We start from the raw sequence: 19,154 nt of genomic DNA, 5'->3' as shown, positions 1-19,154 counted from the left end.
ATACATCTTATTGGATATCTGATGAGATTAAACATCGGGTGTTACTAATTTAAAAATTATAGGAATAGTTAAATATGTAATATTACTCGATTATTTTATTTAAATGTTTTAAGGAGATCTTAGGTGCCATTTTTTTGTAATCCATACAAATTAGGCCTAAATACAATGTTTTTACTTTTGAAAGAAGCCAAAATTCTTGAGAATTAAGATGTGACCCCAAGTTTAAATTTGATGATTTTTAGTCAAACCAAAATTTACAGGAAGACAGTTACCAAATAAAGTATTCCATTAACCCCAAATTCAAAATTGGCTACTCATAAGTCACCACATGCATATATAATTGGGTTTATATTAATATTGTGCTTATTATGGTGATTATAATCACTTAACATTTTCCCATCTTATCCACTAGGCATGTTCTAATGCCACTTTATATCTCATTGCTAAATAGTTTTCTGTGATTAATGCTTTGTTTCGAAATACATACCATATGTGTGAAAATGCAATATTTGGTATACTAGCAATCAAAAATATGCCTGAAAAAAAATGAGTCTCGAAAATCTGCAACCAACAACAGATTCATTTTTCATTGTAATCCTGTACACACAAAACAGGTATCTTGAAACCTAACCCGCATGAAGCCATTCTATTTAATACTATTTCATATTTTTTAAAAATGCTGATCGAGATTCACTAGGTTAATTTCACACCCCACACTGACCACAGCAATATAGTAAAAGGCAATTTCTAGGAATTAACAGTATCACTACCTGAGGACCGCCATCTGAGAACCAGAGGAGACAGTAATTATCTTCAAATTGTCTTCCGAAATGATGCAGACCATATGAAATTCAGACATAAATTTCACTTAAAATGTGTCTCCGTAATTTCAATATAATATTTTTTACTAATTTACATCGTTCCTCTTATATTAAACATTAGCTAAAGTATTAACCTCGATTCTAGGTGCCTTAGCTGTCAGATTCTTCTATACCTGTGCTATCCATCACAATGGCCACTAACTACATATGGCTGCTGAGTACTTGAAATAGGAACAGTGAGACGGAAGAACTACATTTTTACTTTTATTAAATTTTAATTAATTTAAAATTAAATACATATCAATGTGGTTTGGAAAAACATATATATCTGGAACAAATTGGGTACGTGGATCTGCTTTTTCATATATAAATTTTAGAAAATCTAAATACAGATCAAGGATTTCCAATGAAAAATGTGTCCATACTGAGATGTGCTCTGTTGTAAAATACACACATTTCAGATACTTATTCTGAATTCAATGTAAAATAGCTCATTAATAATTTACAATATTGATTACTTATTGAAATAATATTAACAACTCTGTTGTTAAAATTAATTTCAACTTCTAAAAACTTTTTTAATGTGGTTAACAGGAAACAGAATTGCACAGCCGGCTTACGTGACATTTCTAATGGGTAATGTTGCTCTCCACGTATCACCTTGACGGTGCCACAGTAGCCGAGTCATGGCTTTGGTGAATCACTCCATCCTGGATTCTTTCTTGCTCATATAAGTTATATTGTAAGCATTTCCTGGCTTTACACATTAATGTTAGTATAACTAAACAAAGTAAATACTTAGTGAGGGAAATAAGTACTATATGCTTTTAAAAGTAGTTTGTAAGTACTTGCTTATATTCTATTTTCAGGATGTAAACCCCAGAATCCTACCATCCCAGTTTTGGTATTTCTCACATTCAAAATGTTCCTGGCACTTGGTAAATATTGAACAGTAATTATAACTAGTAAGACAGCCTTACAATAATCTTTCTAAATATTTAAATTTCTATATAATAGTACAGTATAAGTAAATCAGATTGTATTAATATTTTTAAAATAAGAATAAAAACACAATTTCGTGATAACGAATTCATTCTTCTTATAGAAAAAAGGTCGTAGGTCATAGAAAAGTTATACCATAGGAAGGATAGAAATGTGAAAAAGTATATAATAAAAGTCAATTGTGAAGGTAATGATTCTAAGGGAAAAAACAGCAAACACAAATTTTTATTTATGCAGAGATGGCACTCTTAAAATATGAGAAACTGAATTAACTGAATTCAGTTTTCAATTAACTGAAATTAACTGTAACTATGTGCCTCATAAACCCAAATCAACCTTGGGGCAGATAAATTGAGTGAAAGGAAGCCTAATTTGTCTCATTTTCCTCAGTCCTCCCTTTCACGATGGGGCTCAGTTCAAGACAGCGTTCATATCGCCAGAGCCCTGGAGTTCAGAACCTGTTACACACGCGGAAATGACAGGTCCAAGGCTTTGCTGCGAGAACACCCAAGCGGTGTGAAAACAGAGCCCTCTCTCTTACATACAGACATGTACAAGTTTTACTTAAAAGAACGAAACAGAAGTAAACCTCTAAAACAGTTTGAGCTCAAGGACATCTTCGGACATCCAGAAGCAAGTTTTTACAGCCATAATTTCTTCTTGTTCTTCTTCTTTTTTTCATTCAACAATTGTTACTTAGAAATTCTGACTACCGGGGTGACTAAATTCATGATTCAGAATGTTCCTAGAAACTGACTTCTATATCCCTTGAAGACGAAGGGTGGGCAAACTGTAGCATATGAAATTACCAGTTAGCCACACAAGCATTTTTAGTTAGTTTCACAGTTACTATCCCATACACAGACAGAATCACAGTTTAGAGGAAGGAGTTGCTTCCCTAGTTTTACATGTAAATTGTGTTTATTTGGTTTTAAATGTTTCTTTGTTATAAAACATATTGTAACCATACTTTAAAGGCACAAACAGCAGAATCTTAAGAATCTGAAAATACTTTTTCGTTTAGACCATAACCACCCCTTTTAAAACAAAAATTATGTTTATTGCTATATAACTATTATATTTTTTCCTGAAAATTGTTCTACTCATTTTCAAACTTTGAGCACTTTGCTACATAACTAGTGATATAAAGCAATCTAGCTACACTTTAATCATTAAACGTATACATAAAACTATTTTGTTTTAAAATGATAATTCTTGCTAATTCTTGGCAAGAGCAAATAGTTCAGTAGATCCTTATCTTAAAAGGCCTAACGAAACAGTTATAGTTAGCACTGTCTGAATAAACTGCTAATTATTAACAGTAATCAACAGTTACTGAAGTATCTGGCAGTATGTATATATATGTGTATATATATATTTTTAATCTTCCCACTGGTCCTACACAGCAGAATTATAATTCTATCCACAGTACAGAGAAGAAACTAGCAACAGAAAGACTAAATGAACAGGCCAAGGTCACATAGCTAGCACGTGGCAAAGTCTGAATTCAAACTAAAAGAATCTGACTCCATATCCTGAACCACTATAATCACTGTTATATTAATTTTTAAAAAGTTGACTGATCTCAGAAGCATATTTTGTAAACACCAAACTGCTTACTTTAAGGAGACAGCAACACAATTTCTAGTATCTTGAAATGTTTACAGATAGAGAGTTTATAAAATATGCTGAGGCAAAATAAAACCCACTAATAAGGCTATTTATTTGCTGTACTCCTTAAATGTGATCTCATTTCTTTAGGTTTACAAATTAATCTCTATAACAACTCTGTTATATATAATCATCATCAAAAATTGGACATGTACCCTTGAACAGATAGAATAATTTCTACTAGGCAGATCTCAGGTATCTGCTGAATTGACATCACAGCTAAAGAACGAGCAATGAAGTGCGAGTCTCTAAACTTTGACAGTGGTTCCCCTGATGAACAAAGAATCATCATGCTTATGCACCCACTGTATGTACACGTGTTCACAAATCACAGGCACGTGTATTGTCCTAACATATATGTGTATGTCTATTTCTAAACACTCAGAAAGAAACAGTAAGAAAGGATAAAAGGGTTCCACTTCTGGCAAAGATGGACTCGCTCATTTCAGACAAACCCTCCTGATGGCAATGACTGGAGAAGCTGGCAGAAAGCTTCAGTTTGGAGGCCAAAAAAGCTGAGGGGAGCTTTCAGCACTCACAGAAAAACTGAATTAACTGCCAAGAAGAGGGAAGACTGAGGTTTTCAGCGGGACCTGAAAGGGCTGCTCCCTAGAGAAAAGGTGAGCCTGAAATAGAGCAGGTCTCACAGGGGCCGAAGCCCAGGAGAGTCGCCTTCAGCTCCGGTTGAATTAAGGCAATCTGTGCTAACTTGGTTGCCTGCTGGCAACATAAATAGGTTCTCTTTGGAATAAGAAATCCAATAATGGCTCAAATTATCTCCCACGTTTTCATCTATAATGCCCAATATATGATACAAAATAACCAAGCATACCGATCAAGATGTGACAAAAAGTGGGAGGAAAAGCAGTTAGCAGAAATAGACTCACAGGAGATCCATATATTGGAGAATTTTGAAATAACTATTATTACAATGTTCAAGGATTTAGATGAGAGAAAATTTCAGAAGAGAACTAGAGTTGATACAGTGGCAAAAGCAAATAGTTTATCACTAGACTTGATTTTTAAAAAATCAGATTGATATTCTAGATCTAAAAAATACAATTGAAATTGCTACAGATATGGAACTCAAAGGTAACATTTATTAATTTCTAAAACATTTCACTGATACACACTAGGCCTGGCTAAGCACACTTTATACTATCATGAACAAGTCTTTGTCTACAATATCTACTCCTTGTCGTACACCGATTTATGAAGGTTTTCTCTCTGTGGTAGTTTTAGAATATATACAAGATGGAATGAGAACTTACATTCCTAAACATTTGAGTTATAACTAAAGTAATGTGAATGTAAGATAATCAAATACTGTCCTTTATGTAAGTACACCGGACTACATATTTGACCTGCCGTCAACAATCCTGGGTAACTTAAGAGCTGATCTTTTACTTAAAAGGCCCAGCTGTTTACATCTGTAGTATCTCAAATCTCTTCAATACTTCATAAATGCTATCATTGAGTCCCATGGTTTGTTTTGTAGCTACTGATACAAAAAATAGAACATTGAATTCAATGGTAGCAATAGATAAGATGTAATTATATTCAAAATATTTGAGAAAACTTCACTGCATAGTTCCAGATCATGAATCATTAGTGGGAATTGTTCAATGTATCAGTAGGGAACCTCTGAAAGATTTTTCATCAGAGTGACACGGTCAGGTTTAAATATTAGAAAACTCACTTGTGCTGACCTTTAATGATATGAGGTTTCTTTTCCTTTTTCCAGGACTACAGATGGGATTCCGAGACGAAAGGAAAGGGCCAGGTGAGGGGCAGAAGTTCGGGGGAAGAGAGACAGAGAGCTGAACAAATGGTGGAGCCAAGGCTGAGGGGGTGGGACGCATCCAGGACACAGGACAAGCCTCGAGCAGGAAAAGGGCAAGTTCTGCACCGTGACGGGAGGCCCGGTGGGAGGGCACTACACTGGGGTTAAGTAGGAGGCATTTCCGTTTCGTGGTTTAGCTTTCTGGGGAAACAGGGAGTAGGATATCTGCTGAAGGCGGGTGGAGGGTTGCTGGGGACCAGGGCTTGGGAAGCACCGAGAAGGTTTAAAGTCCTCAGTGGACCATTGCGGGGCTGCTGACGGCCCACCGAAATTGGTTCCACTCCAAATCCATAGTTTCCATTCTACTTGGTCATATACACGATCTTCAAATTATTCTCATGGTTGCAACCTTCCCCACAAAACAGCAGCTAAAAGGGGACTCCTTTCCCCCATTCTTCTACATGCATGCCAAGCATCAACAGAAATGCTGGAATTTTCCCACTGTAATGGAGAGAGAGCTCTTCAGTGTCTCCCACCGATTTTCATTTGTACGTTCTTTATTCTGTACTTCTCTGCTGCTCTTCTACTTCTTCATGTGGACGGCTGAATGCAGTTTGTCAAATCCTTGCCTCCGGTTTATCTCATTGAAAGAAAATGAATTGCTAAAATCCTTACCTATATTATAATTGTACTCAAATGTACACCAGAATTTTGTTTAAAAAGTGACAATACCTCATTTTAAATTTGAAATCTTGAGTTCTGATATTATCTCATTTCTTGGGACTTAAGTTTCCTCTGAATTTTCTCCTAAGTTTAACATTTGATTATTCTAGTTATTAGTTCCCAAGTTCTCTGTTATTTGTCTTTTACTGCTTCAAGTCTAAAACAAATATCACTTTCTAGTTCCTTATAATGTGACTGTAGCACCTGTTATTTACTTAAAAAGTACAGCTACAGGCAAACTCACACGTTTCCTTCTGCCGCCTTTTGTTGTCCACCTTTCCTTATCTTGAAAAACAGTGACATAAAGTTGTCCTCTGAATGGGAATGTGATCACAACCAGGAGAATGCTGAACTGTTTACGCAGTAGAGGTGCAAATGCTTTGTCTTTCACCCAGTGCTCTTAGAAATCAAAAAAGTGCACATTTGGCCAGCACAACGGTTTGGTATGAGGACAGGGAACAAAACAAATAAATCTCCATGTGGAGACTGAACTCTGACCTCAGCACTGGAGCGTTGAGGTAACTGGATGTTAACGTAATCGATGGCAACTGTCTACTATGAATAAGACGCACATACTAGATGCAGGAAGAGAGAGACAGATGAGATACAACCTGCCCTTGAGAGTTCATACTCTGATAGGAAATGGCTAAAACCTTGTCCTGATCTTCCTTCTCCCCAAAGAACCTTCGCCACAGAGGATATGATAAGTGACTGGCAAGTTCTTTGAGAATTCAAAGGACGGTACAATTTACTGGTGGGGAGGGTGTGACGTGTGAATATTTAAGAATATTTAATTATATTACAGAAAACAGGAGAAATGAGGAAGAGAGATGAAACTAAAAATAGAATCAAACATCTTGACATATTAGAAATAGAAAAAGTAACTAAGAGCATATATGTGCTAAAACATAGGCAAGAAGAAATAAAAGCAAAGACCACCAACACCAAATAATCAGGAAGGTATAGATAGATATTCATGAGTTATTAAGTCAGCCACCCACTGGTGACGCCCATTTTAGATCTGTACACCCTTACCCGCCCTAACACAGATGAAATGCATAGCTGCTCATGCATAGCTAGCTGGTGCAAAACAGCTCCAGCCCTTCGGGCTGCTCAGCTGCCTTCCTCATCCTCTGATCCACACCACCAGCTGGGAGGGCTGCCATCCCGGAGAGAGGGCAGGGCACGTGAACACTGTAACTCAGCCCTCAGGAGGTGTGCGCCTTCCCCTCTACTTGCGCCTTATCCTAAGTGAACAGAGAAGCAATTCTAAGAGAAGGAACAAACATGAGCAAAATAAGAAGGTGAGCAAACACGGGGTGTGTTGTAAGAACAGCAAATGGCTGGACTTTGGTATAGGATGTGTAGGAAGGTAGAGAGCGGTCAGGCTGATAGGAACTGAGGCGTGGCTCTGTCATGACAAAGGAATTCAAACTACCTGCTGTGGAAGACCGACCTTTTTTCCTTCTGGTAGGCCATGAGTCATTTATTAGAAAAAAGGAGAGGAGGAGAAGATCATATAAAACACATGCAATTTTTAAAATTATTTCAGATAAAACTGTCCTGTTGAAATGCTGTGGAAGTTTCTGAACACTCTCAGTTTCTGTAACGATTTCACTGCAGACAGGTGGCAAACTGTCTGGTGGACAGTCACCAGACCAAAGACCATAATCTGAGCAGCCCTGGTTTAGACTGTGGATGGGCTTGAGAAGCCATTAAAGGCTCTGAGTAAGGGGGCCAGGGTATCAGACTGTGCTTCACACAGACTAATCCGGTGGTGATGTACATGGTGGGTTAGAAGGAGGAGCTGGGTTGGAGATGCGAGGAGCGATGAGATCCTGACTTAGGATGACAGTGGTGGGAATAGAAACACAGCAGACTCTGGGGCGGAATGAAGAGCGTCAGAGGGCGTAAGGAATCCAGCATTCCTTCAGACTCTGGTCCCAGGGGCCTGGGAGGCAGCAGTGCACTCCAAGAGGGAACACCGGAGGCGGGGTGCCACCATTCACCAGGAACCTTCCCGGCCACAGCTCCCCCGGCTGCCTAACCCATCACCTCCGGATGCGGGCGGCTTTCCTCGGGCTGTCGGCAGATGAAAGACAAACGGCAACAGCAAAGTTGTACCTAAGCCTTTGATTTTCATGAAGGTTGTTATTCTGTATGAAGTCAGGAAGTTTGATCATTCCTGGCATATGTCTCTAAAAGTTTTGCGTCACTAAAAAGGAGTGCTCAGATGTTAACAATTTCATACTTGACTGATGAGTACAAGAGTTTACAATTATCTTTTAAATTTTAACCAAAAAGCATCTCTACAAATTCAAAAGATATTAAATTATGCTGGATACCATTAAAATTATGAGGATGCATATTGAAAAAATACTTTCGATCATGATATTAGCAGATAACGCGTAACATTTTACTTGCAAAACATTTCTTCTCCCTAAAGAACTGGTTCGGACGCATGAAGGAAAGCAACACACAGTGGGCACTGCTCAGAGGAATGAGCCGGCAGCCGCGTAACCGTCCTTCGAAGTTGCGAAGAATCGCTTATCACCTAACAGAACCAAAGGCCACATTTATGGTGATCGTTTTGTGAAAGCTGAGAAGAAATGTAAAACTACAAAATACAAAGTCCTTTTGGGACTGCAACAGAAAAACAGCTCTTGAAAACTGAAGAAATTGGCAGAAGGTGAAATGCTACTTTAAGAGGGCTTTCTCTGGATCAGCCAAGTTAGGTCGGTTTTCCTGCATTGCTATTTTTTATTTAACTCTCCCATATTCCTGCCTTTCGGCTCTTTGGTACTTTATGTGCTCCTCCCCCCCCACCCCACCCACGCCCCGCCCCACCCTGCATAAGTTTCTCTGTATTTTACAACTCTGCCATAATACAAAAATAGTATTTAAAATTTGCTTCATGATCTGCTCTCAACAAAATTTGAAATGAATTTATTCATGTTAATTATACTATCTCTTGTCTGATACCAAATTTCTATCGAAATGAAATCATCATGATTCCAGATTATTTTTATTATGTTTCTTTATCCTATTTCTCCATTATATCTTTTCTCTCACCATTATCTTTCTTATTCTATTAGTTAATAAGAATTTTCTAACTTCTAAAAGGTTAGAGAAAAACACATTATTAAACTATAATTTACACCTAAGATCCAAAACCTTAGTCTTGGTATGAAATGCTCCTTATAACTGAGATGTCTACAACTAACCTCTAAGTGGAACAAATTTATATTATGGACTATAAAGTAGAAAGATATTTTGTGAAAAGAGTATTCAGCGAGAAAGAAAGAAGAGTGTGCTACGGATATTTCTGTACCACTTAGTTAAATACTCGTAAGTATTTAACTAGCTAGTGCTTACTAGGCAATTGGAAGTACCATGTATTTTATTTTATATGCTAAGCATTGTGCCTTACATCATTAGCTCATTTAAACCTCTGTTGCTCTATGAAGAACATAAAATCATTCTCATTTTTCAGATATAGAAACAGAGGCAAAGAAACTTAAGTAACTTGATCAAGGTCACAGAGCTAGCAAGTGACTACGCCAGCATTCAAAGCCAGGTTTCAGCGCTCGCGCTTTAAATCTCCACCCTACAGCTACCAAACAAGAGAAATTGTGCAGTGAACAGCATATCGTAGAGGGTTGTGTATTCTGGTTAAATAAAAAATTCTTTATCTTATATTTTTGGCTCTGATTTGTAATTAAGGATAACCCAGATATGTATCTAAGGATAGGGTGAAAAGTTAGAAATAATCTTCAACTCTGTTCCTATACCATCTGTACATATTGAATAACCATCTGATGAGCTCAATGGATAGATTTTCATAATAGTTTCTATTTGCATTAAAAATCATTCAACTATAAGACTCTAAACGAAATCAAAGTATATTAACAATAATTGTTTAAAAAGTTATCTATATGTGGCCTTCAATAATTTAAATAAAGCCACAGTTATAATTAATGTAAGACCAAAAACTCCCTCCATATTAAGGGGGGGGGGATCTTAGATTGAAATTCAAGGCATGGGTGAGAACTCATGGTTTTAAAGATAAACAGGTTTAGAAATAGATTTGTGTATCATATACACATATATATTTCCTAGCTCAGTGCACTAAGAAATCTAGAAGCAATGACATAGTAGCTTTCGGCATACCTAACGCTCAGATCTTGGTTTCGAAAGAATATCCTTCACTAAAAAGAACCATTGATCCTCTGAGAAATGGCTGATTTTCAGATGACGAGGAAAAGAAAGAACCAGATGAACTTGCCAGAGTGAAGAAGGGTGAAAAGACGGGGAAATGTCAACAGAACAGGAAGTCGCCCGGAGGGGCTCCACTGGTAAAACATGGAGCGATTTGAGTTTGGGCTTAGAAATAACAGATTCTAACCCACTGATAAAATAGAAACCCATGAGTTTATAGTGAATAACTGAATAAAAAATAAATGAGAAGGGAAACTCTTCCTTTGATAGAAAGCCGACTAATAAATGCAGAAAGAATTACAGAACAATCACCACTTTGTAACCATCATAGAAATAACTGATTCAGGCAAGAATCATTACCGAATATCAAAACTACTGGCTACAAATTTAATCTGACAAGCTCCGCCCTAACCAAGTGATTAAAGTTAGGGTCACCAATAATAGGACAAACTAGCATGTGCCTCCTTGATGAGACTAACAAAGACATAACTCTACGTCTTTGGTGTTCCTGCCAAAAGATGCACAACCTAAATTTAATCATTAGGAAAATTCTTCAAAACTGCCCTGTCCTCGAAAATATCAAAATCAATAAAGAAAGACTGAGGATTAATCCAAATTAAAGAAGGCTAGGAAAACATGACCACTAAATGCAATGTGTGATCTTGTATTAGACCCCTGATTGGTAAAAATAGGAAAATTCTTTATACTATTATTGCAACTTCTCTATATAAGTTTGAAACCACCTGAAAATGTCACTCCCAAAATCTTCGTTTCTCTAATTTCTTACCTTACTGGCAAGTTTTAAAAAAGATTTTTCAAATTAGTGACAAAATCTTGTTTATAATCTTCAGCGTTAATAATGCATTTTAAAGTCTATACTGCATCATTTCTTAAAGTATATAGGAATGACCTACTTTTTCTGAGAATAATTTGTTAATTGTTAATATTATTTCAGAATTATTTCTCAAGTGAGAGTACATACCTTAAACATATCTATAGTTAGTGTTTATCTAATTAAAAAATTTTTATCTTTCCACAACTCCAAGTAAATTCTTAGAAAATTCTATTCCCAGAAAAGATTTTAGAAAAATATTAACATAGCACAATCATTTCCTATATAAAATCTTCCTTGAATTATTTTCATATTAAAAAATTCTTCACAGGGTCTGATAGAAATTTGGCAAAGGAAATTTAGTTTTTAAGAAGTGTGTGTGGCATTTATTTGGTGGAGGAGAAAATGTGTGAGGAAAATTGGTGGCGTGGTGGGGGATGTTTTCTATCTTCTGATTCTGAAACTTGAGGCCGCCTTCCATACCATCGAGGAGTTTGTAGGTGTAATGGAATACATTCAAACAACCATGTACTTTACAAGGAACCAGGATATGTGTGTGTGTGTGTGTGTGTGTGTGTGTGTGTGTGTGAATTATTTATTTTTAAAATTTTTTTAGGCGAGGCAACCCTTGGTTGACCTCACAGATTGCAAGGACCTTGTCAGTTTACCATCCCTTTTTAAAAATTTTTTTCCGCCTACAGCCTCTGGTCTTCCTAGGTGGTCTCATATCCAAGTACTAACCAGGCCCGACCCTGCTTAGCTTCCAAGATTAGACTGGATTGGGCTTGTTCTGGGTAGCATGGCTGTAGACTCGGAATACGTTTTTTGAAAGAATGATGAGTGGGGATACGTGTGCAAAGACTGATGAGTGGGGAAATGTATCCATAGATGGGAGCGGTTGAAAAAGGGTACAGTTACAAGGAAAAAACAGAACAGAAACAGCACCTAAAAGCAGATTATTTAGGGAAGCTTCGGGATGTGAGTGGATGCATTGAAAGATGCATTAAACATTTTTTAAAAATGCTATAATGAAACCTTTGGAAAGACACCAATGTTCTCAAAATTAAATCCAAATATGCTCAATCTTTATAAAATTGTATTTCAATAATGGGACTAAATAGTAATAATAATAGACACAGTAATAATAGAATTAAAAACAATAGCTCCTTTTTGCATAAAGTGAATCAAATACTTGAAAGCCTACTATGTGCAGAGTACTATAAAAGTTTTTTGCCCCCCATTTTTTTTTTTTGTTTTTGCTAGCATGTGAGAACCCTGAATTCTGCACATTGAGTATCTCATATTCGACAAATTGCTAAATGTTCTTTTCGATCTAATAGTTTGTATACAGATCCTCGGGCTTTTTGCGAAGGCAGTAATATCACTTAAGAACAATTCCCTTTCTAGTCTTTACATTTATTGTTTTGTGCTTTATTGCACTGGATTTATGATACACAGTTGAATAGGAGCAATGAGAGGAGGCAACTATGTCTTGTCCTAAAGAGACTGCTTCTAATAATTCCATATTAAGTATGATATTTGCTATAGGGTTTTTAAAATTGTAGTAAAATATAAAATTTACCATAGTAACTATTTTTAAGTGTACAATCAAGGGCATTAAGCACATTCAAATTGTTGTGCAACCATAACTATTATGCATTTCCCAAACTGATAGAGGTTTTTGGTAGTTAAGCATTTATTAAGTTAAAGAAAACCTCTTTAAGAATGTCTGCTGCTGTTATTGTTTAAAACTTGAATGAATGTTGAATTTTATCAAAAAATTTTTTCTAAATCCATTACTAATCTAAATTTGTTAATATGTTGGGTTACACTATATATGTATACAACTATTAAAATGAAACAAATTTAATAATTAATACAAGCAATTAAAAAAGCAATAAAGTCAAAATTACATTAATTTAATATGATGCATGACTACTCTATAAAAATTAAACTTTTGTTCATAACTTGGATACGGTATCAGTTGTGATGACGCAGGTTCTTTAAGTCCAGCATTCTACTTACCATGAGCGTCTGAGGAGTCACCTCTCCTACCACTTTTCTCTATTAACCACTGAAAAACCTTTGTTCCTACGACACGATGTGATGTTGCTCCAAAGGCATAATTTATTAATTTTACCCTCATGGTTATAAACAGAATTGCAAATCTGGGCATTGAACTCTGGTGTTGGTCATGACGATCTTGAATAAGCTTTTATTATTTTCTTTTAACTTATCGCCAAAGTGGAAATAGGGAACTTAAAACTTCTAATATATTATTTTTTTCTTCTTGCACTTCTATGTATTTTATACATTTTCTAAGATAAATATGAATTTTTTAATCAAGTGTATGAAATGACAGCTTTATTAAGACTTAATGCACATACCAAACAAGTCGCACATTTAAAATGTACAATTCAACAGTTTTTCGTATGTATATTCACAAAGTTGTGCAACTAGGCCACATCAATTTTAGAACATTTTCACTGCCCCCAAAAGCAGCTCACTATCCCCTACTCCCTCATTGCCCACATACCCAGTAATAGTCACTTTCCATTCCGTTGGCCTTCCCTTCCCCCATCCACAGGCTACTACTCGACCACTAATCTACTTTCTGCCTCTATGGATTTGCTTATTCTGGATATTTCTTATAAGTATGATCATACAACATGTGACTTTTTGTGTCTGGTTTCTTTCATTTAGCATGTATTCAAGGCATATTGAGGTTGTAGCATATATCAATTATTTTCTTTTCTTGCCATATAACATTCTATTGTACAGATAAACCACACTCCATTTATCCATTCATCAGCTGATGGACATTTGGGTTGTTTATACTTTTTGGTTTTTATGAATAATGTTGCTATAAACATTCTTGTATGGGTTTTTTTGAACACCTGTTTTCAGATGAATTGCTGGGTCATACGCTAATTCAATGTTAACTTACTGAGTAGCCACCACACTGTTTCCACAGTGGTCATATCACTTTATATTCCCATCAGCAATGTACGAGGAGGGTTTCAAGTTCTCCATCTCCAGGTATGAAGTGGCATCTCGTTGCGGTTTTGATTTGCATTTCCTTGATGGCTAATGATGCTGAGCACCTTTTCATGTGTTTATTAGCCATTTGTTTATCTTCTTTGGAAAAATATCTATTCAGATCAATTACCCATTTTTTAATTGGGTTATCTGTCTTTTCATTTATTAAGTTATAAGTTGCATTATTTTGAACATACGCTTATGTATTTTTTTTTAATCACTAAGAATGTGGCTGAGAGTTAATATAAATATTGAGGACTGTGCTGGTGGAGACACTTTCCTCATTCTTGATGTATTTCCTTTACTGACTTCTGGGGAGGTGGACTGATCCGTCTGCTCGGTACATTTGGTAATACCTAAGCTTGACTGGTTCATCCACCTTCTTCCTTCCTCGAGTGAGCCCGCCAGCAGAGCGCACACTCTCTGCGGTTCTGCTGGGCAGGCCTCCAGAAGAGGAAAAGACACAGAGGTGGCAAGATTGAATCAAAACAAGAAGGAAAGATTAGCTAGAGGGAAAATAAGGAGAGGTGGGAGGGGACTGGTATTTTGGTACAGAAACAAAGACGAAAGGTTTTTAGACAGAACTGAGTGTGACAGCTGTCTGGATGGGAAAAAGTGTAAGAAGTAAGTAGCTGGAGGCCAGCAGGAGTTGCTGCCTTTCAGTTTGCCCACGCTGCGACTCCAGCTCAAATTCCAACTCTTACCTCTTTTTATAATCTCTCAGCAACCCATCTCTCTAATTTTATTCCCTACTACTCTCCTATAAAACCTCTTGGGCAATTCATTTGCCTCTCAAAACAACAAGGATTTTTTAAAAAACGAGAACATGTAATACTGGTGAGGGTTCAATGAAATATGAATTGTTACTCGTTGCTCAATTTGAATGTAAATTGGCATAATTTACCAGAAAATGATTTCACAACAGCAAGAATATTAAAACAATTAAGAACTAGTAGCTGTATTTCTGGAGATCTCTGCTGAATAAGAAATATTCTGAATACAAAAAAAAAAAAGGGCAATTTTCTATGCATAAACATGAACACGAAGGCATTATTTTAAAGGCTTATTTTGTTCTTGGGACTGTTCTATATATAATGTACACATGAGCTCAGATAACCCTTATAAGTCCTATGAGGTATTACTTCCCCCATTTACAAATGGGAAATCTAAAGGGTAAATTAGTTAAATAGTTTGTCCAAGGTCACTGTGACAGTGACAAACTGGAAACAACTTAAATGTTCAATATCAGGGCAATGACAGCAAATTAACTCATTCCCCAAATGTTACAAACCACAAAATATGTACATTATGAATCTATAATAAAATGAGGGAAGCAGAATCTAAAACAAATCACAAATATGATCTCAGCTATGTTGACACACACTCCAAAGAGATGGAAAGTAAATATCAAAAACTGTTAGCAGTTCTTGTTCTTAGCTGATGGGAGTACGAGTGATTTTTTTGCCTTTTTTTTTTTTTTGCACTTTTCTGTATTTTGCATATTTAAACGTATTTTTATACTCCAAAAACCTTTTAAAAATTGTTGAATCAAGGACACAAAAATGTTTCTTTAAAAATCACTAGGAATGCTACAGAGGTAATCTATTAATATTGCTCACCTCTTTAAAAAGAAAATAATCCAAATAAATACAAGGTTATCGCAACAATTTAGCAAATTAAAACAAAATGTCCCATTTACTATGTACTTTCTGTGAGCCAAACCCTGTGGAAGGTAATCACATTGACATGTATGATCTCCTGTACTTAATAAGATCTTTTGGAAAGTGTTTATCCACTATTTCTGTGGAAACCCACTACCTTAGGACCCAAACTATTTTAGAGTATCAAAGAGTCACCTGATATAGCTGCCCATTACCTAGAGAAGCAGGAGTTCCTACAAAGCCAGGTCTCAAGGGCATAGAGTAGAGACTCGCCATGCTGAACTCTACAGATCTCAGAAATGAACTTGTCTGAATTGCGACAGAACTTTTCTCTACAAGTTTGCCAGACCCCAAGTTAAAAAAGGTAACATTTAAAATTCTGGTAAAAATGAAGAACTAAAATTCTATATAACATTTACTGAGTTAATTATAAATTATATTAATGAAAAAAGTGTATTTCCTTTCCTTTCTTAAAAAAATTAAAATGAATCTACATAAATCCATTAATGACATTAAAAAATAAAATTATGTATATATATTTGGGACTTGTATTTTTCATCCAATGTTTTGGTGAAAGGGCTCACTTCCTACCATACTTAGTGACCCTTAAGCTGATCGGAACTAGTGCTAGGTTGAGAGTCATTCGCAAGCCACCATATTTCAAAACATTCACTAAAATGTGTATGGATGTTGTAGTATGTACATACATACATATATTGTAATGTGTAGGTTCATATGGAGTCAAGGTAAATTAACTTATGAATTCAACGTGGATAAAGAACATGATCCATAGGACATCAAACCCAATTTTAACACTTTTAAAACCATAAAACCTCTAGCTTACTCTCTACTCTTCATTTGAACAAAACTCCTTATTTCTATCATTTCAGAAGTTATGACATTAGTTTAGGCTGATATGTTTACCTTTAATTAAGGCTCTCATCATCTCACATAGTCCTTTTAATCCATCCTGCATATCAGAGGCAGATTACTCTTCAGAAAACATCACCTCTGTGTTTTACATACCCTAAACAGTGATGCGACACACTTGTGGAATGAATATTTCTTCAAGTCTCAAAGTCTGTAATGGCATCTTACCGCCTGGTCAACTTCACCAGCACCACCCAGCCTTATGCTTACACTGAGCATCAAAACAGTCTATCCATCTTGGACGAGCCAACATCAGCAACTCACTACCGATATCCTATTACCTGGCTTCAAGCTCCTCTTGCCAGATTCCTGACTTGTTTTTTCATTAGTCAGCCTCCTCCTGACATTACTTTCCTATGTAGCATTGAATCCATGTATTATCTCTAGCTACTTTCTCAGCCCTCTTACACTTCTACTGCACCCATCCTATTAAAAGCCCAGTGCTGAGCCATCTAAACACTATCTCTGCTCTTATATCAAACTGCTTTCTGTTACTAAATAAAACTGTAAGTACAACATTGTTAACTCTATAAAAGCAGTACCACCCAACTTCAGGCGGAGCCTCACTGTTGGCCAGAGAGCCGTCCTCACAGAGCTCCCAGGGCCATATCCTCTGAAGCTACACTAAACCTTTACCATTGGTCTCTAGTCCCCTTCCTATCCCCAGCTCAGTGCAGACAATTTCACCGGGGCCATAAGTAAACACAGGTTAACAGATTTTAGGGGTGACCCGTATTTCCCCCTCTTATCTCAGTAGAAGAATGTATCTATCTGCTGTGCCAAGGACAGTCTTTCTACCTGGACCCATGTTCTTACCCATTCCCACCTCGTCAGGGAGCGTGTCTATGTAATCAACCTATCTATGGACCCATCTCTCTCACTGGGTAGGGCATCCTTATAAAACACAGGTCTCTTTTACCCTAATTCCAAATCTGTGAACAACTCTTTGGACTTCCAGGGAAAATTCCAACATAAGAATTAATCATCTTCCTGTAAAACACACAGAAGATAAACAAATAATAAAAAACAAAGTATCCTGTACTGTGCTAGAGAAGTATAAAGAGTAACTTCTAAAGGTATAAAAGATAAAAGGTAACATATTTGAGGGAGATTTGTTTTTTAAAAGAATCACTATGCCTTTTCTTATGAAATACTCTATTAAATTATTTTGGTGTTAAATAAATGACTACTAAAAATGAAGCTTATACATAGTGATCTTTAAAAACTATAGCTTCTTATAACAGGTAGAGATTTATAACTAACTAAATTCAAATTAATTTTGTGGTTCCTATCCTTTCTTAGGTCATGGACCCTTTGAAGAATCTGATGAAAGCTAAGGATTCTGAGAAATTCACATATACTTCTGTTAAACTATAAATTTTATTTCGGGGGCCTTCAGATCCCTTGAAGCCTATTCCTGGGCCCTAGGTGAGAAACTCTGATTGTTCCTAATAAACTATAGTCTATCCATGTCAAATAGGTGGCTACCATTGTCCATTTCTACAACAGAATATCTAAATAAATATGACATTAACCCTTATCCTGATATTTGACAAAATGATGACAATACTGATGCACATGTCTACCATACAAACAGACAGGAAGGGAGATAAGTGGAAAAACAAATATGCTTTCTTGTAATTAGTCATTCAAGAAATGGATTTTGATGGGGTTTGGGGAAAAGAAAAAATTTCCGAGTAAGGCAGTTGATGCTAAGAAAAGGATAAACCAATAGAGAAAAAAAAAATGTCTCGGAGGAGGTTAACTTCCAATGCTTCGAAAGATAGCCAGTAGAATATTATTTTTTCCCCAAAAGATGTTTTATTTCAGTGGAGGATATTCCCTAAACATATATGAGAAAAAAAGACAATTATAGCCTAGCATAGTCCAGTATCAGTGCATTCAAAGTTTCCTTGCACTCAAAGTTTCCTCTTGGCAAATTCATCGGATGGCATAAGAAGGATGAGAAAGGTAATGGATTCTAAATTAAAATTCCTGTTTAACTTGCATTATACAAAACCCACTAATTTTGGAATAAATATGTTTTCCTGAAGTTAAAATTTATTTACCTTTTTTCTCTTTGGAGCATTATTATTTTTGTAATAGAAAAGGAAAGAGGAAACAGGGAAGGGATAAGACTTTTACTCCTACCCCTCCTTCAAGTTCATAATAAACCATAAGTTGTCCTGACTTTTTAGCTTTCCATGGAAGACAGAACGGGAAGTGGGGAATGCTGGTGGAAGGCAGAATAAGCTATCGGGGCATTCTAGGTATCCTTTCATATACTGTGAGGAGCTAGATCAAGATTTCATAATTTTCTAATCAGCATAGAGTTTGTGTAAAACTCCAGCAAAGGCTATACAAAATAGAGAGCTTCATACAAAGTATTACACAAGTACATGAAAGCGTTAGTTATATGACAGGTATTATTACAATATCTGTTTCCTCAGCCTAGATAAGTGTGCCTGGAGCAG

General features: G+C 36.2%; 1 protein-coding gene and 1 long non-coding RNA gene across 4 annotated transcripts in view; one reads left to right on the top strand and one right to left on the bottom strand.

The window, feature by feature from the left end:
- Positions 1–19,154, bottom strand: part of CNST (consortin, connexin sorting protein) — an 82,718-nt gene that overhangs the window by 58,033 nt on the left and 5,531 nt on the right. The window lies entirely within an intron of this gene.
- On the top strand, positions 6,563–18,210 carry LOC107517095. Of its 2 annotated transcripts, XR_001598444.2 has the most exons (3): positions 6,564–7,304; positions 8,447–8,735; positions 17,983–18,210. It is a non-coding gene; the product is annotated as an uncharacterized LOC107517095 (long non-coding RNA). The 2 variants fall into 2 exon arrangements; XR_004955383.1 differs by lacking the exon at positions 17,983–18,210 and having other exon boundaries at positions 6,563–7,304; positions 8,447–9,696.

This window comes from Rousettus aegyptiacus, unplaced genomic scaffold (assembly GCF_014176215.1).
Source record: "Rousettus aegyptiacus isolate mRouAeg1 unplaced genomic scaffold, mRouAeg1.p scaffold_m13_p_18, whole genome shotgun sequence".
NCBI classification, from domain to species: Eukaryota; Metazoa; Chordata; class Mammalia; order Chiroptera; family Pteropodidae; genus Rousettus; species Rousettus aegyptiacus.
The sequence above is the reverse complement of the archived record's forward strand: the minus strand, read 5'-3'. Positions and strand labels throughout refer to the sequence as shown.